General features: G+C 38.1%; 1 pseudogene; it reads left to right on the forward strand.

Annotated features, from left to right (window-relative positions):
* Positions 1 to 21,300, forward strand: part of LOC117400745 (src kinase-associated phosphoprotein 2-like) — a 63,038-nt pseudogene extending 41,738 nt beyond the window's left edge.
* The last annotated feature ends 224 nt before the right edge of the window (positions 21,301 to 21,524 follow it).

Genomic DNA, 21,524 nt, shown 5'->3' on the forward strand with positions numbered 1-21,524 from the left:
GCGAGGGTGGAGAAGGAGCGGGCTCTGGAGGCAGGGGAGCGTAGAGGAGGTACAGCCAGTCTTCTAGTGCAGGCTGAGCGGAGAGGTCAGGTGGGGTGTAGGGAGAGATGAGGGTCTGGAGGTAGCTGGGTGCAGTCTGGTCAAGAGAGAACACCAGGCGAGCAGCGGAGTTCTGGATGAGCTGGAGCAGACGGGTGGCCAGGAGGGAGTTGCAGTAGTCTAGGTGGGCGAGGAGTTGCGTGGAGTAGTTGGTGAGGAAGGGTTGGATTCTTCGTATGTTGCTCAGGAAGAATCGGCAGGTGCGTACTAGAGTGGAGATGTGCTGTGAATAGGAGAGGCAGGGGTCCAGGGTTATTCCAAGGTTCTTGGCGAGGAGGAGGGAGAGAGCATGGTAGATTCCAGAGGAATGGAGATAGAGCGATCAAAGGAGGGGGAAGAAAAGGAGGTCAGATTTAGAGAGCTTGAGTTTGAGGTGATGCAGACAGACAAGTAGAGATACGGGAGGAGATGCTCCCAGGACTGATCCTTGGGGGAGAGAGGAGAAGACCAGTCCCACCTCCCTGTCCATTGAGATACAGAGTGTGGGACTCGACGTAGAGAGGGGACAGGGCAGCAGGAGTTGCAGTGTTATCAGGAGAGAGCCAGGTTTCAGTGAGAGCAAGGGAAATCGAGAGAGAGGTGGAAGGCAAAGGCAGCGATGAAATCAGCTTTGTTAGCAGAGAAGTGACAGTTCCAGAGGGCACCAGAGAGAGTGCGGGGGGGGGGGGGGGGGCAGAGGAATGAGGTTAGAGGGATTAGGGGAGCAGCGGTGGAGAGAGGACAGAACGGCAGTGAGAGGACAGAATAACAGGGATGTGAGAGACAGTCATAGCAGGACAGGTGAGACAGATATGTACAGTAGTAGTGGGAGCAGGAGTGGCGGAGGGGGGGGGCCTGCCTAGTAGTTAGTGTCTTCCAGAGCGCTGTTAGGTTCGGATTTTCTCCAACAGCCTCTCCTCGCAGGTCTCTCCTCGCTGGACTCCCACAGCTAGACTCCCGGCTCTTTGGTAGAGAGGCGCTTCGGTTGTCTGGTGCTTCATGCTGGCGCACAAATAAGCTAGCTGTCTATTATACTAACTAAGATGGATAAAAGCTGTGTGGAAACCAATCAAATTGCAAATCAACCTCTATTCAGTTTAACCACATTCACCTGGTACTAATCACAAACAGTAAATAACCTAATTAAAACAACACCACCTTTTATAATAATACTTAATTACAGCTAAGATTCTGTTCAGATTTTTTATGCCTTATCCAAGGAAAATGCTGTTATCCTTAAATTTAAGCTGTGTGCTTGCAGAATTAAACATTGACTCAGGCAAGATTTTGAACAGCCACTACTTTATTACGAAAGACTACATTTAGAGGTAGCAGGTACAGTGATACTAAATGGCTGTTTTTAGTTACTGTTACAGAAAATCCTGCAAAGTTTACAAGAAATGCACAACATTCCCTTTGCTGTGTCCTGTGTTGTTTGTATCACAATGTTATATCTTTAAACATATTGACAATCACATTTTTAATTACACATTTTCACGTCATAAGTCAATTGGGCAATTCATTTACTCAGGACAAATTCTGTCTGAGTGCCAGCATTGTTGCAGGAGGAAGCATGAACTGGATGCAGTGAGAAAAAAAAAACTGGAACTGGATGCACTGAGAAAAAGAAAATCTCTCTCCTGGTGAACGTTCCTGAGTAAAAGTTGACAAAAGAAATTCCCTAGTTTTATTTACCTTTTATGTATAATTAAAAATATATAAAAACTATCGGGGCTATGTTTTAAAAAAAAAAAAAAAAAAAAGTTACATTAAAATTAAATACTGTGGTATGGACAACATGAAATCCAGGTAAAGCTCTGTGCTTCTTGTTAACACTGCAGGGGGTTCTGTAACACTGTAAGGAATTTGTGATTTACTAATCAGAATCAAGCAATGCCATTCCATCATTTACCAGAGATACCCACCAGATTGTGCTGCCACTGAAATATTCGTCTTTGTCTCACCACTCTGGAATGTACTGAATGTCTTTGGTTTAAACATAGCAGCAGCAGTTTAGGCTGAAAGAAAAGCATCTGGGAGCTCTGCCATTGCACTGCAGATCTCCAAGAGCTGTGTTGTGTTTTGTCATTTATTGCTGAACTGCCATGACTTATCCCATGACTTCAGTTTTCAGAAGAGAGCAGTACATTGAACTAATTGTAATCCCTTTTGAACATTTTTTTTTTTAAATAAGTCCATGTAATTTAAAATATGTACTTCCTTTGCATTATGTGGAGATGCAATATCTGATCATAAACAATACGCTCAATATCCAAGTATGCCTCAATGATCAGACCCTGTGGAGACTGACATCATGAACCACTATCATACATTTAGGGGCTGGGTATAATAACAGAACAACCAGTAATGCTGCTGGGCTCTACTGATCGTGGTGTAGAATACGACAGCCATTGACTTGTCATAACATGAATACAAGCTGGGGAAATCATATTTTTAAATACTCAATACCTTGAAGGATGTCTTTATTTCTGTTGTGGTGCATACTGTGTACCTTGTTGTTTCACAAAAAATTAAATGAATTCACAGTCGACAGAAAATTCTACATGTACTGTACTATAATGTGCACAAATTCACGGTCCTTAATATTTCATGCTGTTTTGATGAGCCAACAGAATAACAAGGTATGTAAATTGGATACTGAATCTTATTATGATTTACCTGTAATATGGTTGTCCAACTGCTTATACAGAATGACCTTTCGGCATTTAGACAACAGTCAAGGTTGTTCAACTTCACCCTGATGTATTCCCATGTCCTGATTGAGTTTCTATAGTTGTTCCTGTACTGTGGGGTGTTTCTTTTCTACACATTAAGTCATAGATATGATAGACTACATTTATATGTCATCAAGTGCACTCTACGGGTCAACCACATCACCTTAAAGAGCCTTCTGCAATAACATTAATGAGGTTCATATTTCTCAGTGACATTTTTTTTTGTCACTGTAAAATAAATCTGTATAATATTTCCCTGATTAAGCATCCCCTGATATGTTTTTGTAAGTCTGCTGACTTCTCTTCAACTGCTGGTATCTCATCACTTCGGACTATTTGTTTTATGTACTTGAAACATGGATGGTGTAATGACCCATGTTTTAATTTGTCTAGCGACCTTGACCTATGCATATGGCTGCCTGGAAGCCGTGATGGATCAAAATAAACTGCCTGTCACGTTTACATACTGTAAACAGTATCTAGAGAATCGCTACTTCAATTGTGATGAAATTTGATTAGGGCATTCTTTAGCATTACTGTGGGACTCTGTCTGGGGGTTCTATATGGAGAGACATCTGTCTCTGAGCGTGTATGTGGCAGGGGATGTTTGTCCTGAGCATTATGAGTAAACTAATTCTGGGTAACAGATTACATATTTGCTACCGTAGACTGTGATAACAAATGGGGTATACATATCATTAGAGAGAAAAAAAAAAAAAGATTCTCGCTAGTGTTAAATTGTTAGACGTTTAACTCGGTCTGATTTAGATTTTATTACATGGCTTAAGTGAACTGTAGTTAAATCTTAACTGCATATGTAAGTAAGAAACGGGAACAAATAGAAAGCTTTTCTCCTATAGTATTTTACTATATATATCTGTGAGAAAATACCAATGATTTTCAATTGTCCCAGAAGATCTCAGTTCTCAGACTACTCTTAGTTATGTTAACATTATCTGTCTGATCAGAACGTCTCATTTCTGTCACTGATGCTGTGTGAAGGGAATAATAATAGCATGTTTATCCTGCGGAGGAGAAGCATGTAAATAGTCTGCTTTGCAGAATCCTTCCAGATTTTTTTGGTGTGATTGCCATAGAAACCACATTATGATCTTCATTACCATCTGGGTGGTTTGATGGGATTTGTCGCATAGTTGAGACATTTTTATTTACCCTTCTGGGAATAGTGTAAAATGAATTATACATACAACAATTAATCTTGAGGATGACAGAAGGTCCATCTTTTAGGAAAATACTACATAATGCTTGGTAATAAGGAGGCTGCACAAAAAATCCAATGTGTCCCGCTGTCAAATAATACTGACTGTGCAAATTAAAGACTAATTGAAGACATGCCAGATGATGGAGGTTTGCAGCTGAATGAACTGCTTTGCCCCCCGAATTTATTCTGAACAGTATGCATTTGTATAGGTACTGTAACTTTACTGTGTTAGTACTGCTGCATTTGATTGATCCAGTGAGCATGTTGTATTCGTGTGGTTGAACTTTGAAGGGAATAGTATTAGGTTAGGTTTGCATCACTTTCCCAACAGCAGTAAAATAGTTATGTGGTAACCATAGAGATGCATTGCAAGCACAGTTTTAAGGGGTACATAAAGGGTGTCTGAAAGTTACACCCCCCTTTGACACCCTGTGGCAATGGGCCCCGCCCCTTTGTGTATGTTTGTGTTTTATGTTTCATGTAGTGTATAAATGTTGGTGTATTGTAGTTGGTACACAGGATATAATGTGGGTAATGAGCACGAGTGTTTAAATATGTATAATTGTATTTAGGCATGGGGATTGCACTTCACTTCACATGCATTTAAAGTATTCAATATGTAAGCACAGGGGTTGCACAGATTAATTCACATGCTGGGATTCAAGTGAATAATTAATTGGTAATTGAATCCCAGCACAACAGTATATATAGATCCACTTTTCAATCACTCGGGTTGTGTGTTTGGTGAGAGAAAACAATTGCTACTGCATGCTGGTAGGACCAGCACGATACTTGTTTGTTTATTTTACTCACCGTGTTTGTTTGTCTGTCCGTACATTGTTTAGTGTTTGTCCGTTTTGTTTGTCTGTTTATTTTGGTCGCAAGTGCTGTGTCCTGTTTTCTGTTTAAAACTTTTATTTGTTTCAATAAACCTTCTGAACACTGCCATTGTGTCTCAGTTTCACTTTCTGGCCTGACGTCATTCACAAAGCCACCCTGTGACACACCCCCACACCTATAAATATTCACTTCAACTTGACCTCTGACCTTGTGTCTGCCATATTTACTGTTCTGATAAACACCTGAGTATTTGCAATATTGTTTTAAAAAAGCTATATTTTATGATTAATAACACTGTGTAACAATTTTTTTTTTTTTTTTTGGTTCCTGGGTAGTAAGTGTTATTTCCTAATTGCTTATGCCTAAAAAGTATAGAAAATGGCTATTATTCCCCACAAACTTTGCTTTTGTGACCAGGACAGTGATATTTTGAAATTTACCTATTTTCCAGAACATTCCAGATAGATTCAGTGCTGAGTAAACTTGGAGTAACTTCTAGAACTTTCTAGAACTTTCCAGTAATATAAATAGTAGTATAAATACAGGGGCCTTAAGCCCACCAGTTCAGTTTAGTTCCAGCTGCCTAAGTGGATACATATCTGCATTTTTCTGAGATGGCATCAAGGTCATAGGAGACTTCAAAATGGTGGCATTCCTGATAGGTCTCCAAGGCGGTTTTACCAAGTTTCCCTGCTATCTTTGCCTTTGGGACAGCAGGGACACCAAGGCGCACTACCACAGGCGGGACTGGCCACAGCGGACCGAGTTCTCTGTGGGGAGGAACAACGTCAAGTGGGAGCCACTGGTGGACCCCCGGAAGGTGCTGATGCCACCACTGCACATCAAATTGGGCCTTATGAAACAATTTGTCAGAGCTCTAGATAAGGAGTCGGCAGCCTTCAAGTACCTTCAAGACTTCTTCCCTAAGCTGTCTGAGGCAAAGGTCAAAGCCGGTGTCTTCGTCGGACCACAGATAAAGAAGATCCTGGAGTGCAATGAATTCCCCAAGAAGCTCACTAGTAAGGAGAAAGCGGCTTGGAACAGCTTTGTCGCAGTGGTTCGGGGCTTCCTGGGCAATCACAAGGCCGAAAACTATGTGGAACTGGTTGAGACTCTGGTGAAGAACTACGGCACAATGGGCTGTAGGATGTCCCTCAAAGTCCATATCCTTGATGCTCATCTTGATAAATTCAAGGAGAACATGGGAGCGTACTCGGAGGAGCAAGGCGAGCGCTTCCACCAGGATATACTGGACTTTGAACGCCGCTACCAAGGACAGTATAACAAGAACATGATGGGAGACTACATTTGGGGGCTGATTCGTGAAAGTGATTTACAGTATAATCGTAAATCTCGAAAAACTACTCACTTCTAAATCTTTTGTAGTCATTTTTGTATTACTTTAGTATAAATACATGTTAATTTCGATTTGTATGTTGTTTTTTTCTGACTTTATGTGAATGAAAAGACACAAATTCGCCCGTTTTCTCATTGGAAATAGGTAAATTTCAAAATATCACTGTCCTGGTCACAAAAGCAAAGTTTGTGGGGAATAATAGCCATTTTCTATACTTTTGAGGCATAAGCAATTAGGAAATAACACTTACTACCCAGGAACAAAAATTGTGTTACATAGTGTAATCACACTTGGTTTTTATATTTGCATATCTGTCCCTGCTAGGGATGGAATAGTCCCAAACCGAAACCCACATTTTAATACAATTTCAAACCGAACAATACCGACAAAAAATAAAACCGAAACTAAACTGAAATATTTGTACAGTCTTCGCACAAAGCCGACAGCTTTTCCGGGAGCTCATCGGGTACTTTTCTACATGTAGACGGTTCTTATTAAAATCTCTTCATCATTTTAACATAGTAACATAAATCAAAAGTTCTGACAAGACCTACCTGATTGATTCTGACAACCTTCAGCAGGAATAACTGTGGCTTCACACTTAGTCTGGGTGTTCAGATGTCTAGGGCTGTTTGCTTTTTAGTTTTATTGATGAAAGGTGCTTGTGCTAGTAGGCATATGCAAAAACTCAGTCTGCATACACTACCTTAAACCTTTTTAAATGTTTTGCTTGTTTGTTTATGCATCCTAAGAAGTGTAAAGATGAAGCTGGAAGTTTTTGAGTTTAAAAAAAATAATAATAATTGAAGATGCTTAAAATGAGATGCTTCTGTGAGCAGGTCCCCTATTATTTTTGTATTAAGACAGCTTAATTTACTGTGCATGTATTGAAATTTAATTCTTTTTGATTAGGTTGTTGCTGCATTCTATCAGCATATTGATTGTATTTAAGTCTAAGGGCCTTATCCATAGTAATGGGTTATATTTTATATTAATGGGTTATAATAAACCAGCATACTAATCCAGAACTTTGCGTGTGTTTTTTTGGGGGGTGGATGGCAGCAGGCCTGAGTTCAAGCTTTAGTTTTCTGCTGACATAAATCTGTATGTTGTAGTTGTATAATACATTTGTATGATGCAATACCGCTGTATTTCCCACAGTTTCAATTTTGTTTTGTAAATAAATAAAAACAACATGTGTAATAATGGTATATCTCTTTCCCTTGGCTGCACAAATTTGTCTTTTTTTGGTTTTAAACTTTAATTTAGATTTTACCAAAAATTGACTGGATGTCAAAAACAGCTAAAGATTTGATAAAAAGTGAAACCATCAAACTGATTTGCTTTCCTAGCCTCTCCATTTGTGTCACACTGGAAAACTGATGACTACATTGAATACGTTTGGTATTAACATTATTTTGCCTATGTTGTTGTGTGTGTTACATTCTTGTGTCTGTCTGTGACATCAGTTGTCCTTCTCTCTGTCACACTTTTTTTATTTTTTATATATCAGGAAAACTGCTTATTAAATGTAGATGTAACTTTATTTAGCAAGTTATTGAATGCATCAGATTGTGGGGCTATATGGTGGTGTCTTTCTGTCTGTATACTTGCACCTTATTTTCTTACCTCTGGGTCTTGCACACCACTTATCCAATTTTCAATAAACTATTTATTTCATATTTTTTATTCTGTTGTCGATCTGTTTCACAATCGTCAGCTTTTTCTCCACACTGATTTAAAAGATGTAAATACATTCCACTGTGTTACAACTGTTTGGATTTGGATTACCAGTTTAGGTCTGCATTACTGTAAATGATTCAGTAAACCTTTTTTTTTATCCTTAGATGAAGACCTTCCTAATCCTCCGCAGAAACAGCCAGAGAAGGTGAGCAAACCCAGTGGCAGCAACCTGACAGGTAATTCAATATATCCTTTACTTTTCCTCTCCAATAAGCTAACTATTTTCTCTTCGCCAGAAACCATCCTGTATTTAAAATCCTCTTAATCTGTGCTATCAGACCTCTTGAACTGTGTACTTTAGTGGCCTAAAAAAGATCTCCACATGGTTTAAATATAAGAAATCCACTTGAGAGGGCTTTACAGTAAGCCAATTTATAGAATATATTCTTTGCTGAATTACTTTGTAATGACTCAATTAGCTTTCATTTCTGCACAAAGAAGATTTAGCTGCATAAATTAGGTAATCATCATCGGGAAAGCGTCGCCACCAAAGGACAGTTTCTAAATACAACACACAGTCGCTGTCACACCTATAAGAATATAATATAGACATCTCTGTATACTTTGTGGTTGAGCAGAACATACTTCTGCCACTCAGAGTCTGACGGCGGACAAGGAGCTACCCAAGGGACTGGCAACGTAGACGTCTCTGAAAAGGTCAACTTGACACAGGCTCTGACAATCGACCCACCACTCTGTCTGCTTTGATAAAAATCAGATAAACTTAAGACCGCTAATTGATCTGCAGCCTGTTTAAATGTTGGCCATGCATATCTTCATTGCATATGATTAGCACGAAAAGCAAATGAAGATGAAGGCGAGAGATGCCTGGAAAGAAAAAAGGCTGGTGACCACAGGATAAAATTGGAACAGGAATATAGCTTCACAGGAAAGTGAGAAAAGAAAACATTCTCCTATATGCATGTGCCTGCCTGGCAACTGGCCTGTGCTATATGTATCAGCAACAAAAATAATGTAGTTGTGTCCTAGGACTAACTGGCTCTGGTGCTTTTCATTTTCAAGTCTTTTAAAAACAAGATACTGCATTTCACCAGCTCAAGGACACACCACTTTCAATAACACCCACCCACACATCCACACATACAGGATTTGACAGAAAATGTGGAGAGTATCTGCTTCTTATCAGGACTTTACACTTCCATACAACCCAATGTCAGCAAAGGCAGAGTTTGCTATTGTATCTGAGCTGTGTCCAGGGAGGAAATGTAGTCTGGGTCGTTTTCTCCATCTTACCAAATTCATCACTTCAGCTCTGCTGTCAGAGAGAGGGTGGACAGGGTAATGCTGGCAGGAAGTAGCATTTCAGAGCTCTTTCTGCTGTGACATGTGGAGAGGAAATAGAGTGCTGTTTTCAGGAAGACCACCCCCCCGACAGGAAGTCCGAAACAGGTTGCTCTTAGGAGGGTTTGGGTTATACAGGAAACCCATGCTGGGTCAATAAACCGTGCTGCTGTTAGAAACATGAACACACATTTGAACTCTTAGGTCAGTTATGATTATTGAAAGTATGCTTGGATCTCTGCAGGCATATGTTTATTGACAGAATTATTTATTTATTTATTAGTTTGATTGATTGCCTTGATCAAAGGTGATTAGAAACGGCATGTGCTTAGAAAATGCAGCTCTCAAACTACTCACAGCAGTAATCGAACTGTCTCTCCCTGCAATTAAGTTGCTTCTTGTTTAATTGTGTATCATTTCTATTTTGTAACGCAGTGTAATAATATAGTGTGTATATTCTACATTTCTGTAACTTGTGAACTATAGTGCTTTTTTATTTTATATGGTAACTGGATAACTTTTTTTTTTTTTATGTATTCATTTATTCTTTGGGGACGGGTGGTCATTGAAGATTTCATGCTGCATACCCAGTGCTATCTTACCCAAAGGAGAAGCCAATTCTGGGATGACAAAGATACAGATACGTTTTTAAAAAGTCAATCATAATATAAAGAGTGTTTATTGTCTCAGATGATCCAAACTCTCAATGTGAACTGTGATCAGGCTTTTGCCCCTGCTGTGAATGCTTTGACTTGACTCGTACTGCAGGCTATGGTTTTAGTTCAGCTGCCCAGCACCAACCTGTTTCCTCCTGTAGACAGTTAACGTGAATGTCCGTTGCCATGTAGAGCAAGAGGTTGACAAAAGTATTTCTGTCTTGCTGGGCACAACGTGACATGAACTTCTAACCTCGCTCAAAAATGCCAGAATATTTTTCAACACTGCAATTTTTTTTCCCTTGAAGAGTAATGTGCATGCATTGTGGAAGTCAATAAACACAAAATATTCAGCTTAATCTTAAAAATTCAACTCTAAAAGTAATAGCAAGTTGTTTAGCAACCCCTTGAAACTGTTTGCAATAGATTGTGTATTTCACTGTAATTGCACTGCTTTGGGTCATCATTAGATATAGGTCACCATCGATTTTAAATAATTTATTCTGTTTTATCTCAAAAGCAATTATTGTATTCATACTTTACTTCTTTTGTCTCTGACTTTTGATCTGAAGGTTACTCTTTCATTTTATCCAGATTGCTTATAGTTTTGAGTTGACAGTGTTTTTTTTGTTTTTTTTTGTTTTTTTTTCTTTTTCTGAGCCAGCTCTTCCTGGATTAGTTTATGTGTTCCAAAGAGTAGCACTTGAAGAAAAATGATCATATTTCCTTAGGTCCCTTGTTTACACAGGTGTGACTGCATAAAACTATATTCTTTTAATACTAATCTAAAATAACAAACACATTACTATTGAACACAGATCTGCATTAAGTGATTTTTATCTTTATTTTGACATTTTGGGATTATATTTGTTACTTGTGACCTTTTCTGGAAGAGTGCGATGCAAAACAGACATTTTGAACTTGTTAAAGTTGAACAGTTCCTTGTTATAATCTATGGCTTTTGGCAGTGAAAGGATCTTTAGTCATTTCTCCGAATCTCTCCATCTGGAGAAGGAATGGCTTGCAGAGAAGGTAATCTGAACAGTGCAGATTCTGTAGTTGATTAGCAGACTGTACTGTACTGTTCACACATGAGTATCACTGCCTCAGTCTGTAGGTTTGGATTCGCACAGCTTGAGAACTGGAGGGTGCTGCTTGGTCTGAAGTCGTTCTGGTGAAATCATTGTCAAGTTTGCCCCTTGTAAAAGTCTCCCATAGTAAAAGCATAGAAAAGTGTAATAGATCATAGTGAAAGCATGGCAAAGTCTATATAAGCATTGTAAAGCCTAGAGAGCTATGGTAAAGTATATTAAAAAAAACTAAAACATAGTAAACTATGATAAATGCTGTCACAAAGACGGCCGGAGTGGGTGGCGTCAGACCAGATGCAGGAAATAAACAGACAGAGATTTGGGGTTTTGGTGAGGCTGAGCGCGTGATCGCGCTCAGCATTTAATAAACAGAACAGAAAATAAAAGGTTTTAACACAAAACACGGGACACGGCACTTGCGCCAAAATAAATAGACAAACAAAACGTACTAAACACTTAACAAACAGTGCACGGAGAGACAAACAAACACGGTGAGTACAAACACTTCTAGATTATTATTATTTTACTTCACGTTCTCCTTCTCCTCACCCGTTCTCCACTCTCGAACACCCAACCCCGACTGAATGAAAATGTGCATCTATATATAATGTTGTGCTGGGATTCAATTACTAATTAATTATTCACTTGAATCCCAGCACGTGAATTCATTACGTGCAACCCCGTGCTCACATATTACATTTAACCAGCACGTGAAGTGATTTGTGCCCTCCTCGTGCCTAAATACAACTCTACACTTTTTAAATCACACGTGAAACACAGACCCGTTTATATCCCGTGTACCAATCTATACACCAACATTTAACGCACGCAACATACAACACATAATATGTACACAGGGGCGGGGCACATTGCCACAATGCATATAACCATGGAGAAACTACAAAATTACCATGGAGTTTACTATGGTAAGGGGCAGAATGCCCACCATTGTGATGTTGAATTTTAATAAAAGAAGGAATTTGTCATTTTGATCACATCCTGTTGATACAGACTACTTGTGAATTTCCATTTGCATACTAATTTTATATACAGGGTATTTATGAATAGGGCTTCCGGTATTCGGCATTTACAAAAAAAAATATATATATATATATATATATATATATATATATATATATATATATCGTACTGGGCGATATATACTGTATATATCGTACTGGGCGATATATACTGTATATATAGTACTGGGCGATATATACTGTATATATCGTACTGGGCGATATATATATCTTTCTTACTTTCAGGATCATGATTTATTGTACTTTCTACTTGCTCTTAATTGGGAGGAACGGTAGTTCCCCGCGCAAAGTTATCAGCGATAACTGCCAGAGACTCTCTATACAGGACAGTTTACGTGTTTTCAGGGTATTGGTGCAGCAAAAGTAAATCAGCCAAAAGCACCATTTCACTTTTAATTTGTAGTTCCCAACACTCTGAGGTGAAATGCAGGAAAAAAGTCAATACCTGTCATACAGTAAGAGAAATAAGTCGTCAAACTTCTTCTTCTTCTTCTTCTTCTTCTTCTTCTTCTTCTTCTGCTTCTTCTTAAACTTGACCCCCACCGCTTTTACAGTTGTGCCTATTTGCTTGGTGCTGGGCAAGGTTGCCCCAATGGTTTCTTGAAACTTGGCTTGCGTATTTGATATCTCCACTTTAACTGGCTGGGCACTTTTGATAACTTGGAGTTTTTTCACATTTCCAATGTGTTTTTGTTTCAGATATCACTTCTTTTTTCACTTATAACTAAGGCCCTGTGTAAATCGCGATTTCATAGGCTGCGCAGAAATCGTGAAATTAGCCCAATACCGCAATTTTTACAATATTCTTAAGAAATAAAAATAAATTTTCATAATGTACTGTTCTCCATGCACATAGTGCTGTGCAGTGATTATGTCATGTGACTATATGCAATCTAGGCAGGAAATTAAAATACTACACACTGTAAACAAGAAAAGGCTAACAATGTGTCTACAGCAGATGACATAAAGCAATATCCAGCAGGAGTTTTACTCAGCAATGGAGGTACGCTCTTCTGTATGTCCTGCAACATTACTGTAGATCCCTACAGAGAATCGGCTGTTGACAGGCATTTAGATTCACGTATTCACCGAAAGAGAAAGGCGGAAGTCCACTGAAAACCGTGAAGCACGAAACACATGACATTTTGACCTGACAGCGAATATCCCTCTTGAAAAATTGGACAACCAAAAGTTACATAAATTCTTCAGACTGAGTGTAGCAAATGGTGATTTCTTCATCAGCCCAGCTGAGACATGAATACTTACCTAAAGTTGCAGAGTATCACAAGCAGGAGATTATGGAATTGGTAAAACAGTGGTTGCTTGTCAGTGGTCACTGACGGTCGACTGATGCCCAAGATCAGTATCTTGATCAAGATCAGGTTACACATTGTATTTGTTTTGCAAGACCTAAATGGTGAACGTGCATCTGACATACTAGAACTGAAAGCTGTCCTTGCAGATACACTTTACTTACAGGCTGTTAATAACAAGCTATTGTAAAGTTGTTGAATAACTTTGACGTTGATTTTGATGATGTCAGTGCATGTATCTCTATATTTTGATGTTTAAACTAATAATAATAATCTGTACACATCATTTATAAAATAGTTCCGTACACATTCCGCGAAATACGATACTTTACCTGTGACGTCGTGAATTTTAAAGAAAATTGCCACGATTTTCACAGGGCCTTACTTATAACACACACACACACATTATGGGAATAGCAAAATTGTTCAATCTATATTGAGCCAATGTATTGCAGTTTGGATAGGGTAAATGTAAATAGTAGCCTAGTCTGTTGAAAGGGTTAAGATGTGAATCTGTGTAGCGTAGCGGTTATGTAGTTGGAGTGAAAGTATGACTAGTTAGGATTCAAATGCTGCCTTTATACACACACACACACACACACACACACATATATATATATATATATATATATATATATATATATATATATATATATGCAACAAGAAGTGAAGTCTCTACTGAAAAACAAAAGTTCTGAATTCTTTCAGCCAGACTACCAGATAAAAAAGCTTACCAAAAAGTTTTCATATATATATCTCCGCCCGCCCACTCAGGTTGAGCTCACATCCGGTTTAAGAAGCTATTAAAATGAGAGAGAGAGAGAGAGAGAGAGAGAGAGAGAGAGATATTCTAGTGGGTACTGTATCAAAAGTGAAGGTACAAGAGATAAGTGCGATGTAGAAAATCTGTCCATCATGGTAAGATTTGTTACTAATTCGATACTTGAGGAGCATCTGATTGGCTTGCTTGAATTGCATCAGTTGGATGCAAAATACATTACAACTCAAATACTTCAGTACCTCTCTGAAGTAGGTTTTAATGCTGACAACATCATCAGTCAGTGCTACGACAGTGCATCAGTGATGAGTGGGGTTAATGAAGGTGTGCAGGCTTTGCTGCAAAGAAAACTATGAAGGCACATACCATACATACATTGTTATAACCATCAGCTGCACTTAGTAGTAGTACATGCAATTCTGTATGCAGTCCTTCATCGGCACTACATTACTCAAAAGCGCAATGGTCCTTCACTAAAGAGACTGCTAGAAATTCACTGGACAAGCCATTTGGAAGTGACCAAATGTGTTGTTGATAATCAGGATCTTATTCTTGATAAACTATCAGAAGTCTGAGAGGATTATATAGCTTCCATTGACTTATGTACAGAAGCATCTGGACTTTTTTTTCTCAGCTGATGAGACAGAGCTTCTTTGTTCTTGGAAAGTTCCTAGTCCATATTCTTAGTATTTTAAAGCCAGCCAATGCTGTTCTTAAATCACAATCTGTTGATCTGTGCTCTGCTGGTGAGGTGATAAAAATATCTGTCAAGATGAAGATTTGTGGAATGAGCACTGTAGTGTAGCTGTAGATGTGCATACTACAAAGAGTCAGAGAACCACGAGTAAGCAGCTAGCTGATTCTGTTGTGTTTTCAACACAAGGACATTAAGACTCTGCAAGTACTGCTAAATCTGACTGCAGTCTGACATTAAAGAGACCTGTGTTAAACATTCTAGATAGAGCAGTGTCAGAGATGGAACACAGATTTTCTCAGAAGAATCTGGATTTAACGAAGTCGTTGTCTTGCCTTGTACCCCAATCTAGTACATTTCTTGATGCTACCATGCTAGAGCGTCTGCAGATGATAGCTGTTGTTGACAAAAATGACATGGCCAGTGAAATTGTTGTAGCTAAGCCTATGTTGCTTAAAAAACTCAACAAAGATGCAGAATGTGCTGCTGTCTGTAAACCTCTGCATGGATATGCAGATGCATTTCCTTTGCTGCATAAGATGTATGTGTCAGCTTTAATAATTGGTGTATCTACAACTTAGTGTGGAAATTCCTTCTCACTCTGTCACGGGTACTCCTTTTCGTCGATCCATGCTTCATGACAGAAAGAGAAACTTAGTTATTTTGGGTCATGAAAAAGCTATTACTATGAGTCTGAACATGGACCTTGTAAAGGAGTTCTCCAAGTCAAAAAATAGAAAACTTATGCTTCAATTGCTTTCATTTTGTTTGTTTTTTTCATTAAAGGAAGATTGTATATATCTGTTTAATAGTTTAAATAAAATGACTGGAAAGGCAGTTTTAAGTTTAAAGGAATTAAAAAGACAGTTCAGATAAAGAGGTAGAGATAAAAAACTTCATCCCAAATGATGTACACCTCTACAACATGGATGGTAGAGATGCACTGAATACATCTAAAAGGATGCTCGGTAGTTGATGTGTCACTCTGCATTTACATTTGTTTGTCATGGAATTGCCTATAAGCCTATATTATTACTGCAACGAAAAATTACTATGTTTAAAAGTATGTGTCTAAACTGTGGCCCCTCTAAGAGGTCTACTGGCCCCCCCCCATCATAAAGGAGCTGGAGCCAGGCCTGTTGTTGTGTGAAAACTTTATTCTGCTTCAAAATAATTTCAAACTGGTTAGTAGACTAGCAAGCACTGGTAAAAGTAGCTCAGCTTTATAAGTGCAGAACTCATTTATTTTAACATTTCATTTTGAGTATGGACTTCGCAATACCTGCACTACATGGGTATCTTCAGTAATAGTCGTATCTACAACATATCGACAATAACAATCAAACATTTTGCTAAAGACTTTAAAGGCTGTCATAAACAGGTTTGGCTGTTATTTAATAAAAAAAAAAACACACAAAAATGCTTAACATAAAACAGAAGAGCGCTACTACAGTACAGGCGCAGTTTACAGTGCCTCTGGGTATTTCTGATCGCATCAGATCAATTCCAGATTTTTTAAATCCTTCGATGGAAATGTCCGATCTACTTTCAGTGTTCTTAAGCAAATTGGCTTCATCACTGCTGTTTTCATATCCACTTTGACATCTGACACATTATTTCCCATGTCCAGTGCTTCTTTAACCTGTTCTGCATACCCGTCTGCCAAATTGCAGGGTTCACTATGAGTACTGTATGCAAGCGTCTGTTTAGTGGAAGTATTAATGGTGATCCAATCAAAACCACCAATAAAGCCAAAATATATTCACCACCAACATTTCCCATTATACGGTAATTATACACCACTTTTACTGAATAGAAAGATTTGAAAACATTAATACAAGTGTAAGGCTTTTCTTTGTCAGATGCTTTTTCCTTATATACAGATGATTATGTAGTGATATAGAGCTATGTATATGTACTGGGTGAAACAAATGTGAAAGAATATCTAGATGGATTTATCTTTTTAAATCGTTGACAATTTGACTAATACTGTCTGCAGCAAATTCATGCCTTGACATTTCGTAAGTATTTCTGGGGGAATTTGGTAGTATTTCCTGCCCAGTTCACTTGAATTCGGGTAACTCAGAAAAGCATGGAAACGCCACCTTTTTGACCAACTCAAGTCCTGGGAGAATTCATGCCAATTTGAGCGCACTCGAGTCGACTCGAGTTGGCTGTCCATGGAAACGAGGTATTAGTCGAAATCGCTCTCAAACATAATTATTTACGCTTTGTGATGCTGGTCCACTATAAATGGCACTATATAAAATAAAGATTGATTGATTATATTTTCTCTTACTTGAATTCACACCTATTTACCACTGACTTTATTGTTTCTTATAACTGCTCAGCTGTAATGTGATATTTTGTAACAACTGTAAGTCCCCCTGGATAAGGGTGTCTGCTAAATAATAATAATAATAATAATAATAATAATAATAATAATAATAATAATAATAATAGCTTAAAACAACCCTCCTACCCATGTTCCACATAGAAAATGTTAAAAATTGGTATACATAAACAACTTAAACTGTAATGTAATATTAACAGTAGTAACATCAATACAACAAAACACGTTTTTTTCGCAGCTTGTGACACTAGAAGGCATTTACTCGCCTGAAACTAAAGCCAGGCCAAATTAAGGAATCGTGGAAAACAAATCCTACACTGCACAGTCAAGTTTGTCAACTCTGTTGAACTTAACTTTGTACATTCAACTTAAAGAAATGTCCAACTTAAAAACATCAAAACTTCCTTTTCACCAACACAGTTTTAAAATGAATAAATTCTGCTTTGATTGTAGTAAATGCTGATGTATTTTTCCAAGCTGGCAGCAGACATTGAGGATTGTTCTGGACGTTGCAGAAAGTGTAAGAAGTGTGTGTAACGACAACAAACCAGATCCGAACTGACACGGGAAGCCTTCTCTCGTGCGCATTCATCCTCAGCAGAGGATGATGGGAAATGGAGTTCAAAATATAAACAAGTGGAGATTCTGCTTTTAAAAAAATAGATGCCAGTAACTTGAACTAAATTCGGCAGGTATTTATCGGCAAAAGTCTTTTTTACCGAAAACCGGAACTCCTAGTTGTAAAATAACTGGAAAAACCATCCCTACATGTCAATCCAGCTGCGTTATGTCATGAAAATGCTGCATTCTGCTATTTTGTTTACCACTCTGCCATCAAAATGCATGTAGCTACTGGCAGCTTATACTAGCTTTGAAACCATCCATAACATTAAACACTCAATCATAAAATATACAGTAGAAATAAAACAGAACTTTACAAATTTAGACAAAAGTTTCAAAAATTAAAAAAAAATGTACTTTTAAAATAACACAATTAGGTTTAGGCTGTATGTTGAAATAAAGTGAGTTGTGCAAAAAACATTTTTGTTTTGTTTTGTTTAGGTTACCATTCCTCGTCCCTTTGACATTTCCTTCCTGTGTTTCTAAAGAATGAGGACAGTTAACATGCCCCCTGATTGCATTAACCCATCATCATTCATTTAAAAGCCATCAAGGACTGAGGAAAACTGCTAATAACATGCAACTGTGGCGTGTGTCAGGTTTTAATAACCCTGTGACCCATCGTTGTATCTCACACTTAAAAGGAAGATCTGAACCAGCACTAAAGTTGTAGTAGTAGTAGTAGTAATAATGTTATAAAATGTAAAAATGCTCCAACTTTTACATGTGTAGTTTTGTCCATCATACTGTACTGTTTAGCTGGGTGTTGTAGTGGCTGTTTTGGTACTCGCTCACGTGAGCTTCACTGTGCCATTCAGTGGATCAGTCAGCTCGTTGTGTCACAGTTCTATGTCAGGGTTAATCAGAGCAAGAAGAATGATGTCATTCACAATGGGCTGCTGCTGATGGAGCTGAGCTGGTATCTGTTTCTGCAGAAGAGGCATCAAGGTCACCCTGCAGGTGTGTGAGCCCATTGAATTGCAGCTCAGATATTGCCATGGTCACACCATGATGCAGACCTACAATTTTAATGAGACATGTTATGTTGCCTAAGTAATTGAAGCTGTTGTGTCATTATTCATTTATTAAAGTAAAAATGGTTTTAGATTTTGTTTCCTTTTTCTTTTTTTCTTTTACTTGGCCCAATAATAACATTTGATAAAAGTGGTAATTCATTTAATAAAATAGTTTTAACCATAAAATACTAATGTATGCATTCTTTTTCCTGGTAAGCAAAAATGGCAATAGATACGGTTGGCAAATCACTTCACATACAGGCTGAAGCATTTGCAAATTAGTAATTTTGTATGATAATCAACCTAAAAAATACATGAATAAGCAAGGAAAGAAAACAAATGATTGAATGACTTGAGACTGATTTGACTGTATGTTTCTAAGCTCTCTAGATTCCACCATTTTCCCATCAAAAGTATAATTAAAATAAAAAAGTAGTGTCAGTCAAACCAGACAAAGATTTATACTATTCACCAATTCATAGAGATAAAAAAAAGTGATGCTTCAGTAGCGTATACTCTTATAGGGGGTGTTGGTAATGGAACAGCTGGGAGCTCCCTTGGAATCTGCCAGTGTCCTTTACTGCCTGCTGCTGGTCAGTACTGAACATTTGCCTGTGTTGTGTAATGATCGGGCTGGCTTCTCCATAATCCCCAAGAAGCCAATTGTGCATCGCAGGACTAGTGAGAGCGACAGCTTGCGATTCATGTTGAGATCCGGAAGCTAGCAGAGCATTTCTAGGATGAGTTCAAATTCCAATCTTACCAGCATGGGCTCTGATGCAGAACATGAACATGCTACTATGGCAGCAAATTAGTGTGTTTAGAAAAAAAATGCACTTTTTAAATTCAGCCTTATTGAGGGGGGAAAAAAATAAAAAAAATCCCTGACTCCCAAAAGACTCGGGTATTAATTACTTGTCTTGCCTAACAAATGAAGAGGTGCTTAAAACCTGAGCTGCCTTGAATGATCCACATACAGAGTGCTCTAGAAAGCGAAGTGTGCCAAACAAGCCATCAATCAGTTAATGGTCTGAGTGACACATTTTAGCACAGCACAGTCCTACAACAAACATGAGCATGTGAGGGGAATGTATTTGATCAAAAGCCCATCCTGTGTAGTTGTGCATGTCGCTTGCAGAGCCAGCGAAGAGAAAGCCATGCATTTTCAGAAACTCTCCCCGTCACATTTTTAAAGATATTTTGAAAAATGTGTAAATGTAATATTTTACAGAGAAACGCAATAGGTTGTAGGAAAAAATGCAACTGTATAGGTATCATTTTTAGTTTAAAATAGAAAATACTACATAAAAAAAACACATGCATACAATAGACTTGACTAAGAAAAAACAATATTATTTTTTTCAGATTGTGGACAAATCTGTATTAAAGAAAAAAAAAAGCTTTGCTATACATGGCGTATGATATTATCTCTTCTTTTTCATGTAATAATTATTTATTTTGTTGTTTTGATGCTGAATGTTTCATAGAACTGTGTTGAAAAAAGAACGGCTCATTCATATATTGACGTGACACACAAAGCTGCTCTGCCATTAACATAGATTCACGGTTTAATTTGTTTCTGGGTAGAAGGAGGGGATTCTTGTCGCAACACAGGCCATTGGAATTAAATTTTAATGATTTAAACAGTGGCTGGTTTTTATACTGCTCTCAAGCCATAATGTTAAAAGGTAGGGGGGGGGGGGGTAACCATGAAGAAGAAAGACAGCAGGATTTATGTAGGGTTTAATGGTGGGGGTTGTCTTAGCCATCTGCAGGTTTTAGATCATTTAAATAGATCCCTTTATGTTTATTTATTTTATTTTGTTTTAGTTAATAAAAGCACGGATTACAGCAATGACTATCAGGGGCTGTGGGACTGTGTAGCAGGTCAACACGATGAGCTGTCTCAAACGTGGGGATGTCGTCTACATTCTGAGCAAGGTAAGACGACGACTGTGTATATTTACAGCAGGATGAACCGCAGACATTACATTGCAAACTGCACACGTTTACACATGCTTCATTAATACACAAGTGTATGTACAGCAGACTCTTTTCTAATCTGGACCACCATAATCCAAACTGGCCTAGAATCCTTACCATGCTGTCCTAATGAAATGCATTCTGATCGCAGCAGTAGAAATCAGTACAATGTTAAGTGTGTAAAACATTTTGCGCAATTTGTGTTTTTTTGTATTGGTTGCTGTTGATTTTTGGTGAACCATAAAACAGAGACTAGAAAAAGCAAAATAGTATGGTACAGATTACAACCAGCCCTTAATCAAATCACTAATTTGGGTTACATAAACCAGGGTCTGCTGTATGTGGATAATATTGATGGTGAACAGCAGTGTCTGAACATGAGAAATATTAAATGTGTCCCATGTGCTTGGCTTTAACAGAACAACTCTATGGAATGGTTGTATTCAAGTCCTCAGGATTTCATCAGGAAATGAGTTGAAATGTACTGTACTGGAAATCTTTTCCATGCAACACAGATGGCAGTGGGGAAATACACTGAGATAATATTGTGGTGCAACTGTAGAAGTTAGACTGAAGAAAAATAAATAAATAAAGGTAAAAGTTTGTTCTTTATTTCCTCATAAAATAGCTGTTTTCTTGGTGTAGTCTGAAATCTGAAAACAGCAGACACTGTTGATAGAAAAAAAATTCTATCTTTCAGAT

This window comes from Acipenser ruthenus, chromosome 4 (assembly GCF_902713425.1).
Source record: "Acipenser ruthenus chromosome 4, fAciRut3.2 maternal haplotype, whole genome shotgun sequence".
NCBI classification, from domain to species: domain Eukaryota; kingdom Metazoa; phylum Chordata; class Actinopteri; order Acipenseriformes; family Acipenseridae; genus Acipenser; species Acipenser ruthenus.